This window comes from Heterocephalus glaber, unplaced genomic scaffold (genome assembly GCF_053883595.1).
Source record: "Heterocephalus glaber isolate CG9 unplaced genomic scaffold, H.glaber_assembly_v1.0 deba00001461, whole genome shotgun sequence".
NCBI lineage: Eukaryota > Metazoa > Chordata > Mammalia > Rodentia > Bathyergidae > Heterocephalus > Heterocephalus glaber.
Window position 1 is genome coordinate 29,804,570 of NW_028258308.1, and position 18,038 is coordinate 29,822,607.

The 18,038-nt window shown below is 40.7% G+C and overlaps 1 protein-coding gene and 1 pseudogene across 6 annotated transcripts in view; one reads left to right on the forward strand and one right to left on the reverse strand.

Moving 5' to 3' along the window:
• Mfhas1 (multifunctional ROCO family signaling regulator 1) overlaps window positions 1-18,038 on the reverse strand; it is a 91,865-nt gene that overhangs the window by 69,678 nt on the left and 4,149 nt on the right. The window lies entirely within an intron of this gene.
• LOC147826772 (U2 spliceosomal RNA) lies at window positions 8,482-8,653 on the forward strand (annotated as a pseudogene).

An 18,038-nucleotide genomic window follows, 5' to 3' on the forward strand; every position in this document is an offset into this window, starting at 1 on the left:
CATGCAAAAGACCCAGAATCAAGCATTCTGGGAAGGAATTCTAGAGGTTCCCCACAGCTTTGCCCACTTGACTCTGGATTGTCCCCTCCTCCTGGATGCAGCCTCCACCTGTGGCCAGGTCTACGTTTTTCCCCTCAGTACCTGGAATCAGAACTATCAATAACGTAGAGAAGAAACTGCAGAGAAATTCCAGAAGGAATGATTCCGATGGCCACATCTTTCATCAATGTTTATCATCTTTGGAACTTCTGGAATGAGGCTTATAGCGGCTTTGAAAAATGCATCATCTGATAGGATCAAATGTGCTCCAGGTACCCTCACACTGCAAGATAAGACTGAGTGACAGGGATAAAACATGCAGCAGGGTGAGGGGCTCATGAGAGTCCTGATGCCTGCACACAACAGGGGCCCGCACTGGGACAGAAGCCATGGTTACAGAGTGTGTGTCTGCAGCTGGGTGGGAATTTTCTCCTCCTCTTGACATAGGGCATATGATATATGGACCTCCAAATAATATAAGGGAAATACGATAACTCCCAACTTGCTAGATCTCCAATATGCCAAGCTCACGTTCTCTAAAATAGAAGAATGAATTCTAGGAACAACGGAGATTAACAATAGGAAGAATTTACTGAGAGAAGATAGCTTCTGTCTAAGAGAGACAGAAATTGGGCCCAGAAAGTGGGTTGTCCCACAAATGGTTTGCATTTTAACCAAGCTGATAAAGTCAGTTTTTGCTTTAGCTGACTGATGAGACTGATGAGACTGATTCAACCATATGGAAACAGAGATGAGGTACTGTAAATAATAAATAACTCAGAAAATAAGCATTCCAGATCACATGTCTTGAAGCTACTCTAAGACCAGATAAACACCCCAAACCCCAGATCATACATCATGTCTCACTGTGTACTTCTGGGTGTGTACTTCTTTGACTCTGCCTAATAAATCTGCCTATGCCTCAAACTAGCAAGTCTGCAATCCATTCCATGGGGAGGTGGGTTTAGGTTCCCATTTCCTGTTTGGGGGACAGCCTAGGCCCCATCCAGTGACACTTCAAGTGCGTGCTAGCAGAAAAGGCAATTAAACAGGCAACTGTTACATTAAAATCACAATGGTTGTTAGTACAAGTAGACCTACTAAATTTTTCACCATCTCAATTTTCTGGTACAGTTTTATAGCACAAGTTAAAAATACAATGTCATACTCTTGAAAGTATGCTTTTAATTGTTCTTAAAATAGCAAAATTTCTACAATTGTCATTCCTACAATAACCTAAAAATAGAAGGTTCTATGTATCTACCACCTTACAGGTTTCACAAAAGAAAACTATTTTTAAAAATGAATGTTTCTACTCTTTTATTATCAAATTAACCCCAGGATTTTAAAGTAGTGCAAGGTATTATTACATGAGAATGACCTACTAGTAATTAAAAAATTATTAATTACTCCACATTTTTAATAATAGGTTAAAAGCCAGGGATGCAATGTTTTCTCTAGAAGAAAAAAATGATCATTTGTTTAATGCTGTCCTTTATTCCCAGCATGCCTTTCCCACTACTAATAAATGAGATGCTAGAAGCATTCTGTCTCTTCTGAAATCTACTGGCACTCTGTCTAGACTTCCTTCTTAGAACATATTATGTAGCTGTGCACAGCCTGAACTCCCCTCTAGACCAAGCTGACTGAGCACAGGCCCTGAGGGTGATACCTGCTGAATCTCCCCCATGTGCATACCTTGCTAGAATGCCTCAGTAAATTCCTGCTGAATGAAAATGGGATTAAAGGAATCGGTATCCTGACAAAAAGCATCTACTTACGAGTAAACTCTAGATGCTATCTCATTTCCCTATATTGCAGGAGCACTGTGTTGCATCTTTTAGTTAACAATATAAATTAAGTTAAATGATTATTTTTTGCAAAGATTTTTTTAAAATCTAGTATGAACTAAAGCCATACTCAGCCCCTAAGAAGGAAAGCCCCAACATGTATAAACCAACTGTAAATTTATTAATAACGTCACTATTGAAAATACAAACAGAGCTGGCCAATAGGCTTCAGGCTCATCTCAATCTGGAGTCACCCTCAGCTTCTTGGACCTTTGATTCGGACCATCTTATGGAAGATGAGGCAGCTCGCCAACACACAATGAAATATAGGGGTAGGGCCCTTTCTGAGTAATAACTGATGATCATGTTGTAATTCCCATGTTGGGCAGCTCCTCCCTCAGAAAGTGGGCAGTAGCTTTTCCTATACAAAGAGGTTATGAATGGTAAGAATAAACAGTATTACAAATGGCTACCACCTATTTCAGGCATAAAATCTTTTTCAATACTGGGGATTGAACCCAGAGTCTCTTGCATGCTAGGCAAGCCCTGGACCACTGAGCTATTTCTCCACATCCCCATCTCTTCTTTTATTTTTATTTTGAGACAGAGTCTTCCTAAGTTGTCCAGGCTGGCCTCATTGTACTCTTCCACCTCAGCCTGCCATCTAGCTGGGATCACAGGTGTGCACCATTACAGGTGGCTGGCTCATGTATGAAATTTAAACAGTACCTTGGATGTCTTACTCAGATTACTTTGCTAAGGATGGGGAAAACGGGAAGAAAAGAGAAACACACTAATTCTCTGCTGCATTTTATACTTTTTTAAGCCTCTCTAATTTCATCAAGAGGAGAAAAGATCATAGAAATGTTTCTGAACATTTATTCCAACTTATTTTATTATTACTGGGTCAGAAAGTAGTTAAGATATAGCCTGGTTTTACAGAGTGTAAAGATTTTTATAAAGATCCACTGACTTGAAGAATTGAAAGAAGGCCCAGAGAGCTGGAAGAAAAGGCCAAGAGAGATGGGCCTGGAAATGCCATGAAGAGATGCACCTGTGCTTTACCTTCAGCCTAATCTGCAGCTGTGAACACTAGCAAGGACTCTCTTCCCACCCTCAAACTTGATAATGAAAACACAAAGCACAAACAAAAGCAACACACAAAACAGGACAGCAAACCCAACCATCCTGAACCAAACAGATCTCTTTAATGCACTGGCTCTGACCTCTTCTCTTACAAGCACCACCCCTGAAAATAAGCTACAACAAAAGAAGATTCATTATGGACAGCATTAAAGGACTCCAGGGCTCGCCACATCCATAATTCATGATGCAAGGCAAGCTGCTATCAGCATCATTTATTCTTTCAGTATTTTAAAGTGGAGAAAGCTTACGGGATACTATTTATAAAGTCTCTTCTTTCTACATGTCCCTTCCAAATTTAAGAAATGGGGAACTTTATTCTTCTGCAAATGCACTGTTTACAAATATAAGACTATAAATCATCTGGAATTCACTTGGTACCCATCCTAGGAGGGTGGCTAAACAATCTCAATAAACCAATTAAGTCAGCAAGCAACATGCATCAATCTTGTTGAGATTAATCTTACAAAATCACTTCAGCTTTCTGTTTTTAAAATAAATGCCCTAGTTTTCTTCCTATAGCCACTGAAATTGGTCCTGAACCATACGCTTGAATCAGTCTTGTTCCAGTGGGACTGATGAGGAAACCGAAGTGTGCAGAGGTCTTCTGGTATGCCCAAGATCTCAGATCCAAGACAGAGGCTTGGGTCTCAGCCTGGGGACTTTTATCATTTATTACTGTGTGGATGACCTCAAGTGGTCTCCCCGCTCCATTCTTACTCCATTCAAATCCACCTTCAATGCTGCTGCCCTGAGAGTTCCTACAAAAGGTAAATATCATAGTTCCTCATTTGGTTTCAGTATCTCCCACATACTTTGGGGGAAAAAAAAATCATTAGACATTATTTTAGCTTTATATGGAGCAGCCAAGAGTTCTCTTTTTGGGAAAAGAAATTTCTAGTTAATCAGATAGATAGGTTAAATATTATTTACACAGGATATGCACTGGTAAGTCAATAGCTGGGCTCCCAGTAATTTGTATGACCTTCATGATCTCCACCCCACTCAGTGGCCCTGGGGCCTTACAGAAAGTTACCTCTTCTGGTGACTTTTCCCAGCCATCCTGCCCACTCAGCTGGCCCTTCAATGCCCTCCTCAGGCCTCTCCTGCCGCTGAACATCTTTGCCCTTGGAATTTATGACACAGCCTTATGGCTGTGTGCAACTATCTCTGCTTCCCTGGACTACAGGGCCTGTGTCCTTCAATCCCTCCTGCCCTGTGCCCAGTCAGTGCAGGCCCCCAGTTCATGTTCACAGTCCAATCCTCTGGAGTTAGCAACAACCACCTTTTATTTCACACGCATCAGTCCATTTTTTTCAAATAATCACCCCCTTTTGATAGGTGCGAGCTGGTGTTTTCCTGAGAAGCAGTATAGGGTAGTGGCAGAGACAGTAGTTTCTCGAGGACAACTTGGGCTCAGCTATATACTGTGTGACCCTGGCCAAGTGATGCAGCCCTCCTGTGCCTCAGCATTCCTCATCTGTGAACTGGGATGATGGTTATCAGACCTGATACAATTGAGAACTTTCTATAGTATATGGTAAAAATTAATCTGGGCCTTGCTGTTCATTAAATTCATTGGTTTCTCACAACATCTCAGGAGGTGGTGATAGCAAATACAAATGCTTAGGAACTGTTAGGATTATTTCTCTTCATTTACAGATGAAGAAACTGAGGCTCAGGAAGGCTAAGTGGCTTCCCAGAGGTCCCAGGCTTCTTACTCTCTAATCTACTGACTTCATCCAAAGGCAAGGGATGTAAGGCCTCTATCCTGGATGCTGGTTTAGCATAAAGCAAGAAAGCTGCATGGCAAGTCGCTTCCCTGGCTGTAGTCCGAGACACCTGTTCTATGTCACCCTCCATAGAAATCTATACAGACTCCTTTCGAAGATCAGCTCCTTTACAGAAATCCACTCATACCTACAGTAACACACACCCAGATTCCAAGCATTGTGAAATGCTGTGTAACACATGCTCCGGAGTCCTTAGGAGGCAGGAGAGCATGTGTTTCTGCATGGATGTGAACAAAGCCACTGACACACCACCAGATTCTTCAAAAGCAAATACTTGTCTCAACCAAAGAATCAGGATTCTTTCCTAACAAAGAACAATGGATACCATTTCAATTCCTCATTCTCCCTCCTGGTTTACAGTTATTATCTCAATGGAGATTCCCCACGAATAAATGTGTCTGGAATCACAAATGGCACCATGAATCAGAAGCTTTATGGACTGTACAGCAGAGGCTGCATGAGCATTCTGACCTTGGAGCTTCCTTCATGCGGGACACCTGGGGCCGGTGTGTGTGCGGCAGTGTATCTGTTCCTGGAAACACACGTCTGCTTTTTTTTGGCTAAGCTAGAGAATTTTAACAGCCCTAGTGAACAAGACACAATCATCCCTGCTGTTTGCTACACTCTGAATGCAGACCAGGCTCGGATGGAGGACAACGGTGCTGAGAAGTGGCTGAGGAGGCTCTGGGCTCAGGCAAGCTGGGCCCAGCAAACCCTGGGGCAAATTCCTGAAATGACCAAACAGAAAGCCAGTGGACTTTCCTTTTTCCTACACTAAGAAAAAAAAAAAGACGGAAACAATGTAGTAACCAGGGAAAAGCAGAGACCATGCACGTGTGTATTTTTTTCATAGGGAGGGGAAAAGGCAGACATAGATGTAGAGGCCTCATAAAAGAAAATATTCAAAAGAACACCTGCTCCATCCAAGAGAGGCAGCAAATATCTTGTAAAAGTGAGAGGGGACAACCAGGGTCCAAACACACATGAGCCATCTGGAGCCAAGTGGTGCTAGTGACAGGGACAGATGCACCCCATGGGGTTTTGCATCCCATTTTTTATCACTGTGAAATAGGCACAAAACAGCCTGGCACTCAGCAAACCAGTGAGCCCTTTTTGGCATCACAATGTTCTAGAAAATTCATATTTCTATTTTTAGTTCCTCGCGTGAATAACACCTCCGCTATGGCATGAATCAAGAGAATCCCAGCAAATATGTTTTTTAATAACATGTTGGGAGAAAAAATGACTTGCCCCTTTCCTTCATTCTGTCTGCATTGATTGGGGCACTTAGGATGAGATGAAGGATTTCAAAGACTGCACAGCTCAATGAGCCCTGTGAAAACTCTCAGACTCTAAGATGCTGACTAGTGACTCTGTTAGCTTCAAATAATATATGCCTGTATCTTTTAAACACAAAAGCAACAATGTCATTGTTTACTGTTTTTCTATGTCAAACATATTTTAGGATGCTGGGTTAGGCTCATTCTTTATTCATTATAAACACAGAAAAACTTAAATTTTAAACTCCCTCTTGATATGAGAAGAAAAGAGCCAAGGGATATGTCTTGTGCACAGCACACGCACCTTACTCTAAAATATACAATGGTGTAGAATTCTAGAGGCGAGGCATGGGACAAAATGAAACTGCCACTTTGGCCTCTACAGATTTTTGTTAGACTGGAACAGCAGGGTAGAAAGAGAAAAGCAGTGTTTCGAGTCAGTGAAACTTGGTTCAGCACCAATTATTTTTCATTGATTTTTTACATGGACAAAGCATTAATTTTGCTGCCACAGTCCCATTTTGATCAGTGGTGTATTTATTTATAAGCTTTCTTAGGGTTTGTAATTATTGCTGTCTAAACACTGCATCACATGATAATGGATGAACTAAGCTATGAAATGCATGCTGTAAACAAGGATATTCCACTATGTATCACAAAGGCCAATTTAAAATATTACCCTGTTTAAAAATCATGTTAAGCTTCTATAATTCTTAAGGCTCTTTTTATGTCATATCATTCTGATTCTCAGGTTTGTCTTTTTCTAATTGCATCTTAAAAGAGTGTTCTAAGCACAACAAGGGACTACTAAGCTTGAAAGAAATAAAGTTGAGTATTTCTTAAACCTCTGGAAGACAGGAAACTTACTCAGTTTATCATCTATAGAACATCTTGGAAAGGCTCAACGGGCTGCCAGTACCAATCTGACTAAACTGAATAGCCATTGGCAGAATATTATGAGAAATATAATATTACATACAAAATATATATGCAGCATGTTTATAACTGCTTATACAGTAGCATCTCTACACACATCATACATTTGTATGTTTGTGTGTATATGTATATATATTTTATATTTTTTCAAGTCTTTCTTTTTGATACAGAGTCTGTGTCACCCAGGCTGCCAGTGAACTTACAATACAGCACTCCCACCTCAGCCTCCAAGTGAAAACAATGAGTATAACATGATCATTTTCAGATTAAAATGTATGTAAACATGTCTTATTTTCCCTGAAAATCAAAAGAAATATTTTACAAAGGAGGAAAAAAGCTCAGGAAGGAATGATAAGAAAGGGGCTTTTGCTACTTAATTTACTATCCACGTACAGATTTTTTTTTTTTTTTTTTTTTTTTTTGGTACCGGGGATCGAACTCAGGTCCTTGTGCTTGTGCAGCAGGCAGTGAAACCACTGAGATAAATCCCCATCCCAGGTTTTTTTTTTTTAATGTGAGTTGAAGTCATATGGGTGGAGGATAATGGTGTTATTTCTTCAGTTACCATGCTACATTTAGAAAAACAATAATGCTATGTTTTTTAACCTCTACAAGAAATCACAAATGGAGCTATTAATTGTATCAAGTGAAATTTAAAACTTCAAAAGACAGAAAAAATTTTAATCAATCAAAGAGAAGCTATACAAGGTATTGAGTTTGATCCTGGTATCAGAAGAAAAAAAAAAAGCTAGAAAACATGCCTAAATACAATATGGCAGACTAAAGCTTATTATCTTTAATACATGAAAAATTATTATAAACTGATAAAACATACAATAATGATTTTAAAAACCACTAAGATGATGCCCAGAGGCACTATCAGAGAACTCAGGAAAGCAGTAACACACTGATGCAACATACATACAACAAAACAATCGCATTCTCTAATCTGGATTCTGAACCACCAGCAAGATGCTGTGTTGGGTGAACTGTTAGTGTAGAGGTTGCACTGTGAAAGAGACCCTGCATCTGAAGCCATCAGGAATATGAACTGTGCTCCCCCTCCCAGTGCCACTCCCAGGGAAAGCAGCGGAAATGCATACTAAGACACAAAGGCATTCTTTCCCTCTCAGGCAATGACTCCACTTCAGATTTCTGCCCAAAGAAAGAACTTTTGCAAAGAAATACAATCCTCACAAAATAACCTCAACTGGAAACAGCTGAAGTGTCCACATGGTTAAACCAAGGTAACATAAGGTTAAGTAAACAAAGGTAAAATCACCTGGATAAGTCACCATGCAAACATTTATAATTACTAGGTAGGTACTAACCCTGGGAAACTATATTCACAATAGCTCAGAAATAGGAAATATTTCATTGTATAAAAAAGGAACTTATTTATACAATAAGATCATAAGTACATATTTTTAAGACCTAAGCTTAAGGGGGAAAAGACCTAAAAGAAATACATCAAAACATGTAGTGATTACGTTATGCATCATCACTTCTCAGCCTTCTGGCTAAGATCAAGTGTAGTATGTTACACATCGGCTAAGAGCAATTCTTTTTCCTCCATCTTCCAAATCTGTGTATGTTTTAATTGGGGGAAGAAAGCATTTTCAAAAGAGCATAATGTGTTTACAAATAGGGATCACTCTGTGTTCTACCCTTGCTATTAAAAAAGAAAAGTTGTATCTACAAGCTTTTTAGATCATGGCAGTCACAATAGCAGCTAATATCTATTGAATTCTTGGCACATGCTGACATCATTCTAAGAATTCCATCTGTATTATCTCAATCCTCAGGAACATCCGCTAGACAAAAAGTATCAGGACTCTAAAGTCACGCAGAGGACAAGTGGTGGAACTGGGATTAGAACCCAGCAGTCTACCCATGGAGCCTTTGCCACTAAGCACATATGAGAATGCTTCAATCTTAAAAAACAACAATGTCCAATATTCAAGTCCAAAGAAAATATAGATAAAATATAAAATACATTTTTAAAGTATCCTACACTTCTTAGCATTTCAATTAAAATGTATTTGAATATATCTTGATAAAGTGAAAGGTGAGGGAAGACAAACTCAAATGGTGACAGGATGAAAGATATAAGAAACCACTGTCATAGTGTGGTAATTCATGGCCAAACAAATAAAATGCATCAAATATGGTACTCTAGTAGTGCAAAGTTAATAAAGCAGTGTTTTTGGTTAGTCTGTAGTATATAAAAGAAAGCATTAAAACAGTGAGAGGTAAATTGTCTAGAGTAAAATGTTAATTGTGTTAGGCTTAAATTCACCTTTATTGCAGGGTCTGTTATGGTAAGATTTACAGCAAGGAAAGTCAATGTTCTCAGATCCATTCCTAGGGTTACAGAGGCATTTGGCTATCTGGCTGTCAGAAGAACCAATGTTCCTTTTCGACCAATACTTGAGACACAGAGGAAGTGACCAGGGGAACGCTTAGCCATGGATCCACAGACCAGATGTCCCCCCAGCCCAATAATAACAGGACTTGAGCTCAGTAAATCATGTGAAACTACCCTCCCATGGTCCCAGCAGTAACTCTCTTCCTCAGCCTCCACAGAGCCCTGCTGGATGGCCAAGGAACATGCTGGGCCAGTGGTGGCGAACCTACCTCAAATGTGTCACAGCGGGCTTTTTATATGATTAAAAGTTCTAAAAGGTTTGCCATCATTGTAGGCCACTATTTCCCAAACTCTGGCTTGTGGGCCAGCAGGGGTCAATGCCAAACTTCACCTGTTCAGCAATGTGATTTAAATGAAACACCCTTTACCACACTGCAACTTCTAAGTGCTTTTGTGCATAGACACACCCAGGCCCACCCAGCTCTCTGTGTTTCCCTTGCCTGTTTAAATGTCATTCTAATTGGAAACACCCTCCATCCTTGGAAATCATCCCTGTGACATCTAGCTGCAGGATGGCCCTGCAGTAACCTCCCTGAGCCACAATCCCACTGGCCTCATGTGGGCAACTCCCTGTAAGCCATGCTGTAAGTAATGGGGAGGGAGGGTGTGAAAGGACAGCAGGGAGGCTGTGTCCACCCTAACAGAGGCAGGACAGAGGCAGGGGCAGAAAGCCAGGCAGAAATCCCAGAGCACTCTCACTCTAGGGAACTCAATGTCTAGACCTCTACTTCTGCGTCTGCCAATAAAGACAGTCATAAAACCTATACCTTAGGGTTGCTGGAGGACTGAATGAGATTCCAGAGGAAAAAATCCCACGTTATCACTCACTCTCACAGTTTTCTCCAAACCCATACCCTTAGAAAGACTGATGTGATGATAAATGTAATCAATAACCTTTATGGCATGAAATATAAGAATCATATTAAGACAATAATAAAACTGATAAGTGAAACGATAGTACCTAAGATAAAATATTTTTCTGATTTTATATTTTCTCTTTCTATTACTTTTTATTTTTCAGTAATAGAGACTGAACTTTCTCACTGAGCTACATCCCACCTTTTTGTTTCATTTGCTGGGGTGTTGAGACAGGGTCTTGTTAAGTCCCTAAACTGCCCAGGCTGGCCTCAAACTTGTGATTTTCCTGCTTCAGCCTCCCAGTGTGCTGGGACATTAAACTCTTGGGGGAGGGAAGAGAGGGGGAAGAAAAGGAGGGATGAAGGCTTGTGCTACTAACCCAAAACTGACTACTATTTTAAAACAGTACTAAAACATTGTTAATAGTGTACGATGCTTCATTTTGGGACTAGGGAGGATCTAAGAGGATTAACCCTTTAATTCTCTCAACATTTAACAGGCCAATAATAGGAAAGCACCTCAACAAATATCCCTCACCAAAGAAATCTATAAGTAGTCATCATCTTTTTATGACAGCATCTGATTTAATATACATTGTCTTTGGAGTCCCTATTCAGTCTCTGACGTCTGAAATGACCGATGTCTTCAATCCCTTCCAAAATGGGGGCAAATCCATAACTGACTGAGAAAGCTCAAGATTCCTGAAGAACAGACATTTCTTTCCCCCAGAAAGGATGATTAGTTTGGGAAGTTTTTGGAAAGCCTCAGATACAACACAATTTGTCTTTCCAGCATCCTCTTAAGATCTGCTTGAGATTTCTTGCAAACAAATGATCTAGGCTGCAAATCAACTCAAAGGATGACTTGGGCATCACTTCCCACCTACTTATCTCTATCAAGCAAATCCAAAGCTGTAGCCAGTTTTTCTCACAATGATCATTTTTTTTCTTATAAAAAAAATCAAAAGGCAGATTTCTCTCTCTCTCCAGTAATTTCTCAAATACACAAGTATTTTCTCCCTATGTGGTCAGATTCCGTATATTGAAGAATCAACAATTACATTAATCAAGCTCCCACCCTAGCTCCCCACTGCCAAGGTTATGTATTTTATTTCATTCTCCTAAAACTCCCAATTCAGTGCAAACTTGTGCATATGGCAGGTATGCAACAGGGACAGATGACAGAGTGACACTAATATGGTACATCTACCTGTTTCATATGGTAACATCCTAATTTTGTACCACTGTCACTCAGTCTCCTTGCCCTCCTCCAATCCACCCATGGCCTTGCCAAACTTCCCAGGAGCTCCACTCAAAATTTATGGAAAAAAAGCTCTGTGCAGAACACAGCTACTATTTGTGTCATTTGTGCTTCTCTCCCAAGCACCCTCTGCAGCATGCCATGGTGTCACCAGCACCCCAATCGCATCCACCACTCCCCAGACCCGAGGGCTGAGTCTCCTACCTTTTGTCCTTTCAACAGTAAGAAGATGCCTACTACCACCAGGGTAAAAGGTGGCCTATCAAGGTCAGCCTAGAAATCACTCTTTTTCTTAAGCCCGACCTTGGGAGCAAAGTTGTCAACGAGAGGCTGGCTGTGACAGAATTCCCAGTCAATCTGCCCCAGGAAGGAAGCCACTCACCAGCCTGGACAAGCACTTGACTTAGAGGTGATGGTTGTGCAACACTGTGAATGTGGGACAAGCCACGAAATTGCTCACTTTTTCTTTTTCAGTACAAGCGATTGAACCCGGGGCACCTTACTACTGAGCTATATCCCTAGCCCTTGTTTTTATTTTATTTTGAAACAGGGTCACACCACATGGCCCAAGCTATCCTTGAATTTATGATCCTCTTGCCTTAGCCTCCTGAGTAGCTGGGATCACAAGCATGCACTACCACTCACAGCCTGGGATTATTCACTTCAAAATGGTAGTTTCATGTTATATGAATTTCCTCTCAAGATGTTAAGGGAGAGAGGCAGGAAGGAGGAGGAAGAAGAACAGCAGCAGCAGCAGCAGTGCCTGACTCATAAAGCCGAACACCACACACCAAACAGTAGCCTCCAAGTACAGTTTGGACATCACTCCAGCTTCTTGCCATTCTTCCAAGTAATCATCTGCACAGAACTAAACATAAAGGAAACAGCTAGAACAGCCTGGGCACCCAGGGCTGTGGGTCGAGGGCAGGTCCTTTCCAGAGGCGGTGCACCCACCTCCAGGCTCGAAATGCCCCTGCATATCCACCACCAAGCACCTAGCACCTGTCCCCTCACCCTGCACGTTCCTTCCCCTGCCATCGCATCCTGTAAATTTACAGCTAAGGATAAAAAAGGATGTGGCTTACAGTTTTTCACTAATTCACTCTGTAAGAAGCCAAGTCCTAGTATTTTCAGCTGAGAGATTATGTTGAGGAAGGAAAAATGAAAAAATGTTTTGAAGCAGTTAGTGCCAAAAATAAAAATAACTCAAAAGTTTTCCTTCTCCATCTCCACAAATAAGTCAGCCCAGCTGGCAGCAGTGTCTGGGAATTGTTAACCATGCTGCCGCAGCAGTATACAATACCCATGGAACTGGAGCCGCGTTACAGCCAGCGACTCTTCCACACAATCTTCCATGTACTGGAAGCAGCAATCTTAACCCAGGACAGAGCTTCTGGAAAGCAGCATCACCTGGAGGAAGATGAAGGCACTGGAACAAGCCCACCAAAAGTTCCTGCCTTCCAGTACCCATTCCGTCTCTACCAGTCACATCCTCGCACTCCTCCTCATCTCTCCCTTCCCTCTCAGAGAGGCTGGTGTTGAGGAAGGTGTTAGAACTTGGTTAGAAAGGAAGAGCAGCAGCTTTGGGAAGAAGTGGGTGCTCACAGCCTCAAGGAGAGGAACCTGAGGTCAGGTGGCAGGTGGCTTTTGGCAGCCAGTTCTTATGCTCAACCTACCTTGGGATCCTGCAATGCTGCCCCTTGCCTCTTTCTGCAATACATTATGCACCCTGAAAAAGCATGTGGGAAAACCATACACACTTTCCTTAAAATACAGACTTAAGATAAGTGACATCATAAAAACAACAACAACAAAAAAAATCACTTGCTGGAATCACTGAAGAAACACTAGAACTTCTTGAGTTCTTTCACAGCAACCAATTTAAACAGAGGTGCCCCTGCCAGCACTGTTCCAGGCACTGCCCAAAGGGTACTGTGCCACTAGGTGACACAGAACTAAGAGGGTGGGTAACTACAGGATGATACAGCTGTGCTTACACACAAGAGGGTCTTCAGGGTGCTCGTGATCAGTAACAACTCAGGGTCACAGGTACTCTGGTTGTCAGGATGCCTGTCAATCACTCCAGGTGGTGACAGGGCCAGCTTTCTTAATGCCACAGCAGCACTGGAGAATGAACCAGGCTCTACTAGTAGGGTGCCTAATCCCTCCTCACTGAGGTGAGGGTCTTCAGTCCCACAGGAAAGTAAACTGATGGCCACTGAGAGCCTGGCTTTGCAATCAGAAAAGCAGAACCAGGTGACCTGAGACTGGGCTGGGCCTGCCCCACACAGACCCTACTTGGTGTATTCACTGTAGAGATTGGACTGTAGAGCAGCTCTCCAGCCCTGGGCACAGGAGCACCACTGCTGCAAGAGATAAGAGAACAAAGACTAGGCAACCACATACCCCTCATCTTGGTAAGACAACAAGCACCCAAAAGAATGGATGGTCAGGTCCTTAACCAACACAGGCTCCAGGGGAGAAGAAAACTACAGAAGGTGGATGGAGAAGGTAACCAGGAACATCCATCCCAACGCCAGCCTTTCCCCATGTACCCCCTCCTGTGAAATGCAGAAAGCCTCTCACTTTTCCCCAGACACTGAGGAAGAACTGCCTTCTAAACCATTCCCTCTCCCGGTCCCTAAAGAGCCCTGTGAAGCACGCCTTATAAACTGTCCAGGTGTTAAGATGAAGTAAACGAGTAAGAACTGAAATAGGCCAGGTTTACTGGGGAGTAAAAGGTGCAGGCAGCGACTGTGATGTAATATGTCCATTAACAACAAATAAATACACTTTAGGAAATTCTAAACCACCTGTGCAGGTAAGGACTTGAGATTCTAGTCTACATTTAAAGAAACACCTAATACTATACCTAAAATAATGGAAACACTCCCAAGACCTTTCCAATCTTTAAACTGCACTTCACACACTATGTTTTTCTTCCACAGTGTGATTAAGGTTTTTTTATTTTATGTGAAACAAAGCCCCAGGGAGTTCAAAAAGTCCTGTTCTCAAAAATAAAAGCCAAGGGGAATCAATATTCATAAAGCTAAACAAAAAAGATACTGTGAAATTAAAAGCAGTGACTAATTCAATCCAAACAACTAGGTCATGCTCAAATTCCAGTAATTCTAAAACAGATATACTAAGGCAAGAATTCTGCTTTGCTTCAGTAGTCAAAATGAAGGACCCATTCAAGGGCAGGAGCAGTAAACACAGGCACAAAGAGAAGGCTAGAGCAGCACTGGGGGTGGGGGAAAGCAGACCAAGGCAAGGTTACCAATATGGCACTACCTGCGAATTTGAAAGGGCATGAGAATAACAAAGCTATTTCTCACAAAGACCACACAATCGCTCAGCAAACATCTGACTCTCCCAGAGACTACAAAGCCTCAGACACGTCTCCCTGCTTAGAGGAAGCCAGTGAACAATCTAATCAAAAGAGATATCATGACACTCACAAACACCAAAGAAACAAGACAAAGTACCCTGAACGAAGTCAGACAGGTAGCTCAGGTGTGCAAAAAACTGAAGAGGCCAAAGGACTTGGCAGGGGATAAAGGCATTATATTACTAAGTGAACAAGAGAAATTAAAGTTAAAACTATATAAATAATTCAATCTACTGATTTAGGTTGCTTTCTTGTTATTCCTAAAGTTGACGTGGAAGAATCTGGAAGGTAGGCTATTTAGTGGAAATTCACATTCAATGCAAGTTGGAGTCTCTAAGACACTCTTCCAATTTAAAAACACAGGATTCATTCTTTTGCTGAAATGGAATATCAAAGCACTAGAATTTTGCTGCAGGCCAATGTCCTGGCCACCAAATCTTAACACACTGTCCCACTTCAAGGGTACTTGACTTTCCCAGTTTAAATGTCATAGCAGCAGAATAAAATGAAATCATAAATATCCCACATGAAGAAACCTGCTCTTGGACAAGAACACGGGACCAGTCATGAGCAGGAAAGGCGCAAAAGGAAGGGCAGGCTGGCTTTGGGATGCAGGCGGAATTCGGGCTCTGCAATAGCCGTGTGGACTTTCAGGTTGACATTTAAGCATCATCACAAACCTCCTTTGCATTTCCCAAAGAATCTCCTGTCACTCAACCCAACTGTCTTAAATAAGACAGGCAAGTAATTGACAAGGTGATCAGATCTTTTCTACAAGAACTTTTAAAATCGATGGTTTGCTGAATGAGGATTTTCCAAAATACTACATTTCCAAAACCAAAATAAGAAAAATCTAGCATTAACACTTCCCTCAGGCAACTGTATAAATGCAGTTCAGGCTAGAAAATTCAAGACAGGGCCAAACTAGTCTTTTCTCATAAAAGCATTTTAAAAGATACTAATGCAACTTTATGTTTCTTCTGTATAATCTCAAGGGAGATAGTAATTTACTATCTAATGCCCCAAAGTTGAAAAAAATTAAAAGTCCAGTTCTCTCACCATTATAAAATTGTTACAATTTATAGAACATCATACTTTAATTGAATGTAAAATTTAGTAACCAATTTTGTGTTCCTAAAAGCAAAAATGATGTCTTAAAAAGACAAAAAGACACTAATAGATTTAAAAGTTTCTGTTAAAGTGTTTTAATGATCTAGGCACTGAACAAATAGATTTTTAAGGTACACCCTAACTGAACATGCAAGATAATTGTGCCCTCACCAGGTTCTGTGGTAGCTTTTAGTATTTTAGCTCTTAACATCTCCTTCCAAATTTTAACTATTACTGACAAATGATAGCTATCACAGAAAAATATGAAAAGAAAACATGTTTTCCCCGTCTTCATAATGGAATTAAAAATGTGATGCAATAACCTTTTTCCACTCTGCTGAGCCCTTTGTTAGTTCTACAAAAAATACAATCCTAAACAAATAGAAAAGATAGTCTTCTGATTATAAATATGACACACATATACTTGCGATTTATTCCCATTCAATATACTGTATAAGATTTTGCCATTTTTCAACCATTTTTTTGTTTCACACATTGAAAAAATAATAATCTCTTCCTCACAGTCTGGATTGCCAACCAGGTATGACCCATTTGAAAAGCAAATAAGCAAAACAATAACCAAGGAATGGGCTCCTTTCTGCATCTCAGTACAAGCTTGTTTGTGAAATTTGCAATTGCTACAAATCAAAAAATAAAGAGCTATGCTTAGAAAAATATTCCAGACTCACTGTTTACTTCTGAAAGTTCTTGGAATTCCCCCATAGAGAACTTTATTTGTTCAATAACCTTGTCTTTCCCTGTGTGGTTAACACTAAGTTTATTAATGTTCCTTCTCTGGATTAGGAACAGGTTTTAAGTAGCTGCTTCATACCACACTTTATACAACTTAGTGATACAATAAAGAAGTATTTTGCTTCCATGAATAAAATACAATAACAAATATAAAACAAACTGAAGAGTCCACCAAGTCACAGACTGTGTGACAAGACACCAGATAATCACACAGAATGGATGGCTCAGTTTACTGGGAACTCAATACATTGGCTTTTTTCAAGCTAAAGAATTAAACTCACCCTAGATCTGGGGCAACTGAAAGATGTTACCTTTGGAAATATTGGTATCCAATTCCTTCCTAATACTATTAGGAGCTACATTCTTGTTGGTACTTAGATTAGAACAAAGATTTGAGTGGCATTCAGTCTTCCATTTCACTACCCCTCAGTGTACCCTGGGGGTGGGAAACCCAGGTGTACACTGGAATGATACTATTAGTGCATGCTTTGTGCTTGGGACACTTAGAATGGTACTAAACAAACCAGTGCTATAAAAATCACTAATTTAAAGAACTACAAAGGATGAAGAAAGAGTTCCCAGCAAAAGACCTGCTTGAGGCTAATCAAGGAGACTCAAGAAAATCCCAGACAAAGAAAAGGTAAAAGTATGGATACAGTAAAAATAACATTTTTTGCAAGAATTTGGGGTAAGATAAACTGGTGAAGCACAGATTTTTTAGGAGACTGAAACTACTGTGTATGATACTACAATGGTGGATACATGCTGTTACACATTTGTGCAAACCCACAGAATACCAAAGACAAAGAGTGAACTCTAATGTGAACCATGAACTCTTGTGAAGATAATATGCCGATGCAGCTGCAAGGGTTGGAACACAGGTACCACTCTGGTGCAGGTGTGGATAAGGGTAGAGGTTATATTTGTGTGGGATGGATTTGGGGACGTATATGGAATATCTCCATACCTCCTGTTCAGTTTTGCTGTAAAACTAAAATTACCATTTAAAAAAAGTCTTTAAAAAAAAAAAAATCCCAGACAACTAGTCCTGGAATTCTCCCACTTGCATAAAATGTTTTTTTAAAAAAAGAAAAAAGAAACAAGTCTGTTGGAAAACACTCCCCAGGGGACTCTTGTCAGCTTTTTGTCCCTTCCATCTCTTATAAATCACTGCCAGAAAGCTCCAACTCTGAACATTTACCAAGAAACAAATCTTAATATGGCTATAAAGCCCAGACTTGTCAGGAAATACCCAAG